This window comes from Phyllobates terribilis, unplaced genomic scaffold, assembly GCF_046119375.1.
Source record: "Phyllobates terribilis strain yellow unplaced genomic scaffold, ASM4611937v1 Scaffold_11__3_contigs__length_659146591, whole genome shotgun sequence".
Taxonomy (NCBI): Eukaryota; Metazoa; Chordata; class Amphibia; order Anura; family Dendrobatidae; genus Phyllobates; species Phyllobates terribilis.
In genome coordinates this window covers 355,652,858-355,666,616 of record NW_027362771.1, presented here as the reverse complement: position 1 = coordinate 355,666,616, position 13,759 = coordinate 355,652,858, and positions in this window count along the sequence as shown.

The following is a 13,759-nucleotide window of genomic DNA, read 5'->3' as shown; positions in this document are numbered from 1 at the left end:
TCCGGCTCCGGGTGTCCCAAGGCCCAGGGGGTGCGTCAGAACATTTTCATCACCTTTCACAATCACCAATGGGACAAGGCAGGGATGTCCTCTGTCCCCTCTCTTATACATCCTAGTGACGGAGCACCTGCTCTCATCAATTCGCCATAACCCCAATATTAGGTGGATTGAGGTGGGAGGCACCGAGTACAAGTGCTCTCTATTTGCTGATGATGTCCTAGTATATATCACTCAATCACATATATCCATCCCTGCTGTTATGGCTGAAATAGATCACTTTGTTACATGGTAAAATTTTAAAATCAATGCAGCGAAGTCTGAGGCCCTCGATGTCTCCCTCCCTAAATCCATATAGGATTCCATCCAGTCCAACTTTCCCTTTGCCTGGCCCTCACAGGGTATCAAATACTTAGGAATTTCTATTCATAGAGACCTCTCCCATCTATGTTATCTTAATTTTGGGCCCTTTATTGAACAATTCCATACAGACCACGGTTGGCAAGTTAGAACTGTAAGATTCACTACGTGAACCACTGGTGTTTTGTGGAAAAGCACATGTACACCGCGTTCCAAATTATTATGCAAAAAGTGTTTAGGAGTGATAAGGGAAGAATTTGTTTGTTTGTCAGTTAAACTCATTGATGGTGATGTGTGTCAGGGCTCTTTATATCACTGTAAGCAATTGCAGACACCTGTGCTAATTAGTTTGGCAGGTGTGTCCAATGAAAGGCAAGACTACTTAAGAAGGCTGTCTCACATTATTAAGCAGCCTAAAATGGGAAAGAAAAAGGATGTGTCGGCTGCTGAGAAGCAACAAATTGTGGAGTGTTTAGGTCAAGGCATGACTACAATCAACATTGTGCGATGATCAGGATGAAGTGTCTTGGCAATCAAGAAGTATGTAGCTGATTCACACTACACACGTGTGCGTGCTGATAAGGGCAAATTGAGGACTCTTTCCTACAGGCAATTACGTCAGGTTGAAAGAGCAGCGGCAAAAAAGCCTTGTCATAGCAGCAGACAAGTTTTTGAAGCTGCTTGTGCCTCCAACGTCCCCCGAACAACAAGATGCAGGGTCCTTCAGAGGTTTGCAGCTGTGCATACGCCATCCTGTCGACCTCCTCTATCCACTTCACACAAGCAGAAACGGCTCCAGTGGGCCAAACATTACATGAAGACTGATTTCAAAACTGTTTTGTTCACGGATGAGTGCCGTGCAGCGCTCGATGGTCCAGATGAATGGAGTGGAGGATGGCTGGTTGATGGACACCCCACGCAAACACGGCTACAGCGCCAACAAGGAGGAGGTGGAGTAATGTTTTGGGCTGGAATCATGGGGAGAGAGATTGTCGGCCCCTTTAGGATCCCTGAAGGCGCTAAAGATGAACTCCATAATGTATGTGGATTTTCTCAAACAGCACTTCCTGCCATGGTTCAAGAAGAAGAACCGTGTATTTCACAGCAAGATCATTTTTCTGCATGATAATGCACCATCTCATGCTGCACATAAAACATCTGCATCTCTGGCTGATATGGGCATAAAAGGGGACAAACTTATGGTGTGACCCCCATGCTCCCCTGACCTCTACCCCATTCAGAACCTTTGGAGCATCATTAAAAGGAGTGTCTATGATGGCGGGAGGCAGTTCACATCTAAGCAACAGCTCTGGGAGGGTATTCTGTCCTCATGCAAAACAATTGAAGCAGAAACCATCCAAAACCTGACAAATTCAATGGACGAGAGAGTTCAGAAGCTCCTTTCGAACAAGGGGTCCTATGTGAAAATGTAACATCACCTAGAATAAAGTTTTGAGTTGAAAACTGCTTGATTTCAGTTTCTAACAACCTGCTAATGCTTATAATTTCAAAAATGACCATTTTTTTGGTCTTTATTAAAATGAAAAGGTTGATCGAAAAGTTTGGGGGATCTAAGAGTGTGGCAACCCAGTAGTCATGATTACTTCGAATTCTGACAATATGAGGGTCATGCTGCAGGTAGTGCAGCAAGAAGGCACTTATGTGTCTTGCGCATCTCGGAGCCCCAAAATTATTTTCCGGGCTAGATGCAGCTAAAAATTATTTTTAATTTTAAATCTGGTGAAGCTTATTATAGATGGCCTAATAGGATCAGTGCTGCACACTGCTACAAAGCCCAAATTATTTTCCAGTCAAGATACAGATAAACATGATTAGTAATTTGAAAGCTTAAAACGGTTGGTAGGGTGATTTTAACCAATCATCAAGCTTTTACTCTCCCCAGGATGACACAGGGGTAGAAAAGTCGTTTCGGATCCATGATTTGTTCATCTTTATGAACGTGAGTCTGTCTACATTATCAGTGGAGAGCCGCGTGCGCTTATCTGTCAGCACACCACCAGCAGCGCTGAACACACGTTCAGACAGAACGCTGGCTGCGGGGCATGACAAGATCTCCAAGGCGTAAGTGGCTAGCTCCGGCCATTTATCCAGATTGGAAGCCCAAAAAGAGCAAGGGTCCAGTGACACAGTCGTGGCTTCAATGTTTACTTGGAGATACTCCTGTACCATCGTCTCTAGGCGTTGACTATGTGTCAGACTTCTTGTCTCCTGTGGCCTTGCAAAGGATGGGCTAAAAAAGTGGTGAAATGATTCCGCAAAATTGATGTTACCAGCAGATACTGTGGTTCTGTTACGGTTTGAGTGCTGAACACTTGACGGTCCCACGGTTGGCAAGTTGGAACTGTGAGATTCACTACGTGCACCACTGGTATTTTGTGGAAAAGCACATGTAAGATTCTGCAACAGTCTCTGCTGATACTCCTGCATGCGTGCATCCCTTTCTATGGCAGGAATAATTTCTGCAAATTTACTTTTGTACCGGGGATCTAACAGTGTGGCAACCCAGTAGTCAGGATTATTTCTAATTCTCACAATTCGAGGGTCATGTTGCAGGTAGTGCAGCAAGAAGGCACTCATGTGTGTTGCGCATCCAGGAGCACCAAGTCCCTGTTGTGTTGGTGGCGAGGTAACAATCATGCTTCCTTCCTCTGTCCTCTCCCCCCAACCTCGCACAACAGAAATGTGATCAAGGTCTCCCTCATCTGATGAGTCTTCCATCAGTTCGTCCTCCACTTCTTCCTGGGCTCCTGCACCTTCCTCACTAGTTTGGCTGCTACCATGCGCCCTGGTAAAATCATCTCCCCCACCCTCACATGCCTGCCGCCCTGGTGCTGCCGACCGTCTGGACCTTGCAGATGTTAGCCCTTCCGCATACAACTCCTCCTCCTCCACTTCCTCCACCTCCTCTTGTGCCACCACCTGACTCCGAATTCTGTTTAACATGTGCTCCAGCATGTAAATCACCGGAATAGTCATGCTGATAATGGCATCGTCAGCACTAAACATCTTCGTCGCTATTTCAAAACTGTGCAGAAGGGTGCATAGGTCCCTGATCTGAGACCACTCCTCCAGCGTGATTTGCCCCACCTCTGAATCTCGTTGGCCCAGGCTATACGTCAGAACGTATTGCACCAGGGCTTGTCGGTGCTGCCACAGTCGCTGCAACATGTGCAGAGTTTAATTCCACCGGGTAGGCACATCGCATTTTAGCCGGTGAAGTGGCAGGCCCAACGACTTCTGTAGAGATGTAAGTCGCTGAGCTGCGGGATGCGAACGGCGGAAGTGAGCACACAGCAACCGTGCCCTCTGCAGAAGGCCATCTAGTCTGGGATAGTGGGCTAAAAATTGCTGGACAACCAGGTTCAACACGTGAGCCATACAAGGCACGTGTGTGACATTGCCCCGGCGAAGGGCCGCACCCAGGTTTGCAGCATTGTCGCACACGGCCTTCCCTGGTTTCAGGTCCAGTGGAGACAACCATTCATGAAATTGGTTCTCCAGAGCTGACCACAACTCCTCAGCTGTGTGACTCACATTTCCCAGACATTTCAATGTAAAAACCGCCTGATGACGTTGAGCCCTACTGCCAGCATAGTAAGGAGGTGTGCAGGATCCCTTCTGCGCAGTTAGAAAGCTTGTGGCATGACCAGACAGGCTTTGGGTGCAGGTGGAAGACCGAGAGGAGGTTGAGGAGGCAGAAGCAGTGGAGGAAAAATGACATAAAGAGGATTGACGCACAACTCGTGGGGACGGCAAGACTTGGACAGCAGCCCCTTGTCCTGCTGTCACCATAGTTACCCAGTGCCCAGTCAGCGACATGTAACGCCCCTGTCCATGCCTACTCGTCCAAGTGTCTGTGGTGAAATGCACCCTGTCACACACAGAGTTTCTCAAAGAAGCGGTGATGTTGTGTGCGACATGCTGGTGGAGCGCAGGCACACCTTTCTTTGAGAAGTAGTGCCGACTGGGCATCTGGTACTGGGGCACTGCGACGGACATAAGGTCTCGAAAATCCTCTGTGTCCACCAGGCGGAAAGGCAGCATTTCTGTAGCCAAGAGCTTGCAGATGGTGAAATTCAACCTCTTAGCTTTCTCATGGCTAGGAGGAAATGGTCTTTTACTTGTCCACATCTGAGGGACCGAGGGCTGGCTATTGTGCTTAGACGGGGTTGATAAGGGTGTCCCCGGCAAACTGCCGGTCTGTGAGGAAGATGCAGGCGGACATGTTAGGTTGCCTTGATCCAAAGGTGGTGCTATCGATGTCGGACAGCGCTCAAGACCAGCTGGTGTTACCACCTCCAAAGAAAATGATGACCTGCCAATCACGCTGGCTGTTGCGGGTAAAGAGGTGGCAGGTCTGCGCCCCAAAACAGGTGTGACTGCTGTCCCCCCAGTCACAGAGGATGAAGAGGCCGCGGATGCACAAGATATGGCAGACGGTGGTTGGCCCGGCCGGCTAGACCGCATTGTAGCACACTGAGCTTCCCACTGCAACTTATGCTTCATGTCCATGTGCCGGTTCATGCATGAAGTACTCAAACTATGTATTTTTTGGCCTCTACTTAGCTTTTGCTGACAAATGTTACAGATAACACGAGTTGGGTCATCTTTATCGATCTGAAAAAATGCCCAGGCTATGCAAGGCTTAGCACCCATGCGACCTGAAGAGCCACCACGACTTGTGGTGAGAGGCAGAGTTGTGTTTGAGGATGCAGTTGTTGACGTGCTTCCAGTACTACGTCTCTGTCCAGGAAGGCGCAACCTGACCTCGTCGTCACTAGCATCTTCCTCCACCTCCTCTGCTGACCTCATCTCTTGGCTGACTGTGGGTTGACAGTAAGTGGGATCTCCGACCTCATCATCATCACCCTGTGCATTATCACACCCGTCGTCCTCAGAGCCAACCTGTTCCTGCCCTGACAAAAAACTAAAGTTGTCGCTCCAATCAGGTATTTGAGTCTTATCATCGTCTTCCTCATTGTCTCCACCAACAGGAGTTACAGTTTGGGAATGAGGGTCTACATTATGGTCAGAACCTTCTGCGTCTGGTCCTGGATCCGACTCATAAAGATTCTGGGCATCAGTGCAGATCATTTCCTCGTCTGGATTCACAGAAGCGCTGGAGTCGACCTCTGATTCCCAGGCTATAGTATGAGTAAACAGCTCTGCAGACTCAACCATCTGTTCTACCTCATACTCAGACGGGCAGCTGGAGATTTGGGAGCTGTGAGGAAGCAAGTGCGATTTGGGTGACACCTTTGAGGACTGGAGTATTTGTGATGTTGAAGTTGATGTGGAGGAGAGCCCACTTAAAGGAGCACTTGATATCCGTTGAAGCACCTGCTGTTTTTGTGCCTCATCTGGAATTTGTAGCGATTGGCGTGGCCGTAAGAAAGGGATCTTATCACATTGTCCGCTAAAAGAAGTAGACATTTTAGTATGGCTGGAAGATGGTCTTTCTTCTGCACCTACCCCACGGACACAACCTTTTTTCCCCTTCCCAACACGCCTATTCCCCTTTCCACCAGCAGCAGGCCTTTTTCCACTCATTTTGGTGGTTAACTAATTCACAACTCTGGAGTTGTTTGCACAAAAAAACAATGGATGGTAACCGAGCAGAGCTGAGTGGCCAAACTGTGGTATTAGGCCAAAACTATTGGCTGGGTTAGATGCAGAAAAAAAATATTTTTAATTTGCAACCTGATGGAGGTCAGTATAGATGGACTAATAGACCAAGTCCCACACACCGCTAGAAGCCCAAATATTTTTTCAGAGCTAGATGCAGAAAATTTTTTTATTCAATTTGCAACCTGATGGAGGTCAGTATAGATGGACTAATAGACCAAGTCCCACACACTGCTAGAAGCCCAAATATTTTTTCAGAGCTAGATGCAGAAAAAAATTATTTTTAATTTGCAACCTGATGGAGGTCAGTATAGATGGACTAATAGACCAAGTCCCACACACCGCTAGAAGCCCAAATATTTTTTCAGAGCTAGATGCAGAAAAAAATTATTTTTAATTTGCAACCTGATGGAGGTCAGTATAGATGGACTAATAGACCAAGTCCCACACACCGCTAGAAGCCCAAATATTTTTTCAGAGCTAGATGCAGAAAAAAATTATATTCAATTTGCAACCTGCTGGAGGTCAGTATAGAAGGACTAATAGAACAAGTCCCACACACTGCTAGAAGCCCAAATATTTTTTCAGAGCTAAATGAAGAAAAAAAATATTTTTAATTTGCAACCTGATGGAGGTCAGTATAGATGGACTAATAGACCAAGTCCCACACACTGCTAGAAGCCCAAATATTTTTTCAGAGCTAGATGCAGAAAAAAATTGTTTTTAATTTGCAACCTGATGGAGGTCAGTATAGATGGACTAATAGACCAAGTCCCACACACTGCTAGAAGCCCAAATATTTTTTCAGAGCTAGATGCAGAAAAAAATTATTTTTAATTTGCAACCTGATGGAGGTCAGTATAGATGGACTAATAGACCAAGTCCCACACACCGCTAGAAGCCCAAATATTTTTTCAGAGCTAGATGCAGAAAAAAATTATATTCAATTTGCAACCTGCTGGACGTCAGTATAGAAGGACTAATAGAACAAGTCCCACACACTGCTAGAAGCCCAAATATTTTTTCAGAGCTAAATGAAGAAAAAAATTATTTTTAATTTGCAACCTGATGGAGGTCAGTATAGATGGACTAATAGACCAAGTCCCACACACTGCTAGAAGCCCAAATATTTTTTCAGAGCTAGATGCAGAAAAAAAATATTTTTAATTTGCAACCTGATGGAGGTCAGTATAGATGGACTAATAGACCAAGTCCCACACACCGCTAGAAGCCCAAATATTTTTTCAGAGCTAGATGCAGAAATTTATTTTATTCAATTTGCAACCTGATGGAGGTCAGTATAGATGGACTAATAGACCAAGTCCCACACACTGCTAGAAGCCCAAATATTTTTTCAGAGCTAGATGCAGAAAAAAATTATTTTTAATTTGCAACCTGATGGAGGTCAGTATAGATGGACTAATAGACCAAGTCCCACACACCGCTAGAAGCCCAAATATTTTTTCAGAGCTAGATGCAGAAAAAAATTATATTCAATTTGCAACCTGCTGGAGGTCAGTATATAAGGACTAATAGAACAAGTCCCACACACTGCTAGAAGCCCAAATATTTTTTCAGAGCTAAATGAAGAAAAAAATTATTTTTAATTTGCAACCTGATGGAGGTCAGTATAGATGGACTAATAGACCAAGTCCCACACACTGCTAGAAGCCCAAATATTTTTTCAGAGCTAGATGCAGAAAAAAATTATATTCAGTTTGCAACCTGATGGAGGTCAGTATAGATGGACTAATAGAATGATGCTATGCCCAAAAGATTTTACTTCACTAGGTGCAGTAAAAAAATTGGTATTCTATACACAGGTGGTATATCTTGCAACACAGATAGGCTACTCCACTGACTAACACACTCTGCAATAGGCCAAAAAGGATTAGCTTTGCTAGATTCAGCCAAATGCTTTGAAAAAAATTTGCACAGCACTGGCACAGACCTGCCTGGCAAAAACTGATAGGAACTGATGTAACCTAGTCCTGAAAAGGACTCCAATTACAATTAGTCTTTACTCCCACAATCTGTCTATTTAAGAGCACAGACCTGCCTGATAAAAGTCGTAGGAAATGCTGTAACCTAGTCCTTAAAAGGACTGCAATCACAACTATTCCCTACTCCCAAGCTATCTGTATATTTGTGCGAAAATTGGCTTTAAATTAACAAGGTATAGCGCACACAGCAACAGCGGTGCCGTCTAACACGCAGCTGCAGCAGTGAGAAAATGGTGGCGACGGGGAAAATGGCTTGGTCTTATAGGGCAAGGACATGTGACATACACTGCCAATCACACATGCCCTTGCTTGTGTGAAAAAAAGCACTTCGCTCCGTGTGTGCGCTGCTGATAGGCTGACAGATTGCATCTCCCCACTGCAAATGCGGGAAAGAGAAAAAAAAATGGAGATCTTCATTGTTCCTGCAGAGATCCATCCCCTGCCCCTCCCCCCGCCCCGCTGTACACTCAAACTGCGTATTAACATTAATTTTCATCATTACTGAGAAAAAATCCAGTTATGATTTTGGTGCACGAACAGTTATCGAACATAACCTCGAACAGCCGAATTTTTCTCAAATTGTTCGTGTTCGCCGACCGGCTCGAACACCGCCCAAAACAGCTCGAATTTGAGATTGGCGAACAGTTCGAGTAGAACAACGCTCATCTCTAGTACTCATTCTATTAGGCCATCTATACTAAGCTCCACCAGCATTCAATTAATTAATTTTTAGCTGCATCTTGCCTGTAAAATAATTTGGGCATAGTAGTAGTGTGTTGTACTCATTCTATTAGGCCATCTATACTTAGCTCCACTAGCTTTCAAATTACTAATAACTTTTAGCTGCATCTTGCCTGGAAAATAATTTTGGGCATAGTAGTAGTGTGTGGTACTCATTGTATTAGGCCATCTATACCAAGCTCCACCAGCTTTCAAAGTACTAATAATTTTTCGCTGCATCTTGCCTGTAAAATAATTTTGGGCATATTAGCAGTGTGTGGTACTCATTCTATTAGGCCATCTATACTAAGCTCCACCAGCTTTCAAATTACTAATAAATTTTAGCTGCATCTTGCCGGGAAAATAATTTTGGGCATAGTAGTAGTGTGTGGTACTCATTCTATTAGGCCATCTATACCAAGCTCCACCAGCTTTGAAATTAATAATAATTTTTAGCTGCATCTTGCCTGGAAAATAATTTTGGGCATAGTAGAAGTGTGTGCTACTCACTGTATTAGTCCATCTATACCAAGCTCCACCAGCTTTCAAATTACTAATAATTTTTAGCTGCATCTTGCCTGGAAAATAATTTTCGGTATATTAGCAGTGTGTGGTACTCATTCTATTAGGCCATCTATACTAAACTCCACCAGCTTTCAAATTACTAATAATTTTTAGCTGCATCTTGCCTGTAAAATAATTTTGGGCATATTAGCAGTGTGTAGTACTCATTCTATTAGGCCATCTATACTAAGCTCCACCAGCTTTCAAATTACTAATAATTTTTAGCTGCATCTTGCCTGGAAAATAATTTTGGGCATAGTAGTAGTGTGTGGTACTCATTGTATTAGGCCATCTATACCAAGCTCCACCAGCTTTGAAATTAATAATAATTTTTAGCTACATCTTGCCTGTAAAATAATTTTGGGCATATTAGCAGTGTGTGGTACTCATTCTATTAGGCCATCTATATTAAGCTCCACCAGCTTTCAAATTACTAATTATTTTTAGCTGCATCTTGCCTGGAAAATAATTTTGGGCATAGTAGTAGTGTGTGGTACTCATTGCATTAGGCCATCAATACCAAGCTCCACCAGCTTTGAAATTAATAATAATTTTTAGCTGCATCTTGACCGTAAAAAATTTTGGGCATATTAGCAGTGTGTGGTAGTCATTCAATTAGGCCATCTATACTAAGCTCCACCAGCTTTCAAATTACTAATAATTTTTAGCTGCATCTTGCCTGGAAAATAATTTTGGGCATAGTAGTAGTGTGAGGTACTCATTCTATTAGGCCATCTATACTAAGCTCCACCAGCTTTCAAATTACTAATAATTTTTAGCTGCATCTTGACCGTAAAATAATTTTGGGCATAGGAGTAGTGTGTGGTACTCATTGTATTAGGCCATCTATACTAAACTCCACCAGCTTTCAAATTACTAATAATTTTTAGCTGCATCTTGCCTGTAAAATAATTCTGGGCATATTAGCAGTGTGTAGTACTCATTCTATTAGGCCATCTAGACTAAGCTCCACCAGCTTTCAAATTACTAATAATTTTTAGCTGCATATTGCCTGGAAAATAATTTTGGGCATAGTAGTATTGTGTGGTACTCATTGTATTAGGCCATCTATACCAAGCTCCACCAGCTTTGAAATTAATAATAATTTTAAGCTGCATCTTGCCTGCAAAATAATTTTGGGCATAGTAGTAGTGTGTGGCACTCATTCTATTAGGCCATCTATACTAAGCTCCACCAGCTTTCAAAATACTAATAATTTTTAGCTGCATCTTGCCTGGAAAATAATTTTGGGCATAGTAGAAGTGTGTGGTACTCATTGTATTAGGCCATCTATACCAAGCTCCACCAGCTTTCAAATTAATAATAATTTTTAGCTGCATCTTGCCTGGAAAATAATTTTGGGCATAGTAGTAGTGTGTGGTACTCATTGTATTAGGCCATCTATACCAAGCTCCACCAGCTTTGAAATTAATAATAATTTTTAGCTACATCTTGCCTGTAAAATAATTTTGGGCATATTAGCAGTGTGTGGTACTCATTCTATTAGGCCATCTATATTAAGCTCCACCAGCTTTCAAATTACTAATTATTTTTAGCTGCATCTTGCCTGGAAAATAATTTTGGGCATAGTAGTAGTGTGTGGTACTCATTGCATTAGGCCATCAATACCAAGCTCCACCAGCTTTGAAATTAATAATAATTTTTAGCTGCATCTTGACCGTAAAATAATTTTGGGCATATTAGCAGTGTGTGGTAGTCATTCAATTAGGCCATCTATACTAAGCTCCACCAGCTTTCAAATTACTAATAATTTTTAGCTGCATCTTGCCTGGAAAATAATTTTGGGCATAGTAGTAGTGTGAGGTACTCATTCTATTAGGCCATCTATACTAAGCTCCACCAGCTTTCAAATTACTAATAATTTTTAGCTGCATCTTGACTTGAAAATAATTTTGGGCATAGGAGTAGTGTGTGGTACTCATTGTATTAGGCCATCTATACCAAGCTCCACCAGCTTTCAAATTACTAATAATTTTTAGCTGCATCTTGCCTGGAAAATAATTTTGGGCATATTAGCAGTGTGTGGTACTCATTCTATTAGGCCATCTCTACTAAGCTCCACCAGCTTTCAAATTACTAATAATTTTTAGCTGCATCTTGCCTGGAAAATAATTTTGGGCATAGTAGTAGTGTGTGGTACTCATTGTATTAGGCCATCTATACCAAGCTCCACCAGCTTTGAAATTAATAATAATTTTTAGCTGCATCTTGCCTGTAAAATAATTTTGGGCATATTAGCAGTGCGTGGTACTCATTCTATTTGGCCATCTATACTAAGCTCCACCAGCTTTCAAATTACTAATAATTTTTAGCTGCATCTTGCCGGGAAAATAATTTTGGGCATAGTAGTAATTTGTGGTACTCATTGTAGTAGGCCATCTATACCAAGCTCCACCAGCTTTGAAATTAATAATAAATTTTAGCTGCATCTTGCCTGGAAAATAATTTTGGGCATATTAGCAGTGTGTGGTACTCATTCTATTAGGCCATCTATACTAAGCTCCACCAGCTTTCAAATTACTAATAATTTTTTGCTGCATCTTGCCTGGAAAATAATTTTGGGCACAGTAGTAGTGTGTGGTACTCATTCTATTAGGCCATCTATACTAAGCTCCACCAGCTTTCAAATTACTAATAATTTTTAGCTGGATCTTGCCTGGAAAATAATTTTGGGCATAGTAGTAGTGTGTGGTACTCATTGTATTAGGCCATCTATACCAAGCTCCACCAGCTTTGAAATTAATAATAATTTTTAGCTACATCTTGCCTGTAAAATAATTTTGGGCATATTAGCAGTGTGTGGTACTCATTCTATTAGGCCATCTATACTAAGCTCCACCAGCTTTCAAATTACTAATTATTTTTAGCTGCATCTTGCCTGGAAAATAATTTTGGGCATAGTAGTAGTGTGTGGTACTCATTGCATTAGGCCATCAATACCAAGCTCCACCAGCTTTGAAATTAATAATAATTTTTAGCTGCATCTTGACCGGAAAATAATTTTGGGCATATTAGCAGTGTGTGGTAGTCATTCAATTAGGCCATCTATACTAAGCTCCACCAGCTTTCAAATTACTAATAATTTTAGCTGCATCTTGCCTGGAAAATAATTTTGGGCATAGTAGTAGTGTGAGGTACTCATTCTATTAGGCCATCTATACTAAGCTCCACCAGCTTTCAAATTACTAATAATTTTTAGCTGCCTCTTGACTTGAAACTAATTTTGGGCATAGGAGTAGTGTGTGGTACTCATTGTATTAGGCCATCTATACCAAGCTCCACCAGCTTTCAAATTACTAATAATTTTTAGCTGCATCTTGCCTGGAAAATAATTTTGGGCATAGTAGTAGTGTGAGGTACTCATTCTATTAGGCCATCTATACTAAGCTCCACCAGCTTTCAAATTACTAATAATTTTTAGCTGCCTCTAGACTTGAAACTAATTTTGGGCATAGGAGTAGTGTGTGGTACTCATTGTATTAGGCCATCTATGCTAAGCTCCACAAGCTTTCAAATTACCAATAATTTTTAGCTGCATCTTGCCTGGAAAATAATTTTGGGCATAGTAGTAGTGTGTGGTACTCATTGTATTAGGCCATCTATACCAAGCTCCACCAGCTTTGAAATTAATAATCATTTTTAGATGCATCTAGACCCGAAAAAATTTTGGGCATATTAGCAGTGTGTGGTACTCATTCTATTAGGCCATCTATACTAAGCTCCACCAGCTTTCAAATTACTAATAATTTTTAGCTGCATCTTGCCTGTAAAATAATTTTGGGCATATTAGCAGTGTGTGGTACACATGCTATTAGGCCATCTATACTAAGCTCCACCAGCTTTCAAATTACTAATAATTTTTAGCTGCATCTTGCCTGGAAAATAATTTTGGGCACAGTAGTAGTGTGTGGTACTCATTCTATTAGGCCATCTATACTAAGCTCCACCAGCTTTCAAATTACTAATATTTTTTAGCTGGATCTTGCCTGGAAAATAATTTTGGGCATAGTAGTAGTGTGTGGTACTCATTGTATTAGGCCATCTATACCAAGCTCCACCAGCTTTGAAATTAATAATAATTTTGAGCTGCATCTAGACCGGAAAATAATTTTGGGCATATTAGCAGTGTGTGGTACTCATTCTATTAGGCCATCTATACTAAGCTCCACCAGCTTTCAAATTACTAATAATTTTTGCTGCATCTTGCCTGTAAAATAATTTTGGGCATATTAGCAGTGTGTGGTACACATTCTATTAGGCCATCTATACTAAGCTCCACCAGCTTTCAAATTACTAATAATTTTTAGCTGCATCTTGCCTGGAAAATAATTTTGGGCATAGTAGCAGTGTGTGGTACTCATTGTATTAGGCCATCTATACCAAGCTCCACCAGCTTTGAAATTAATAATAATTTTTAGCTGCATCTAGACCGGAAAATAATTTTGGGT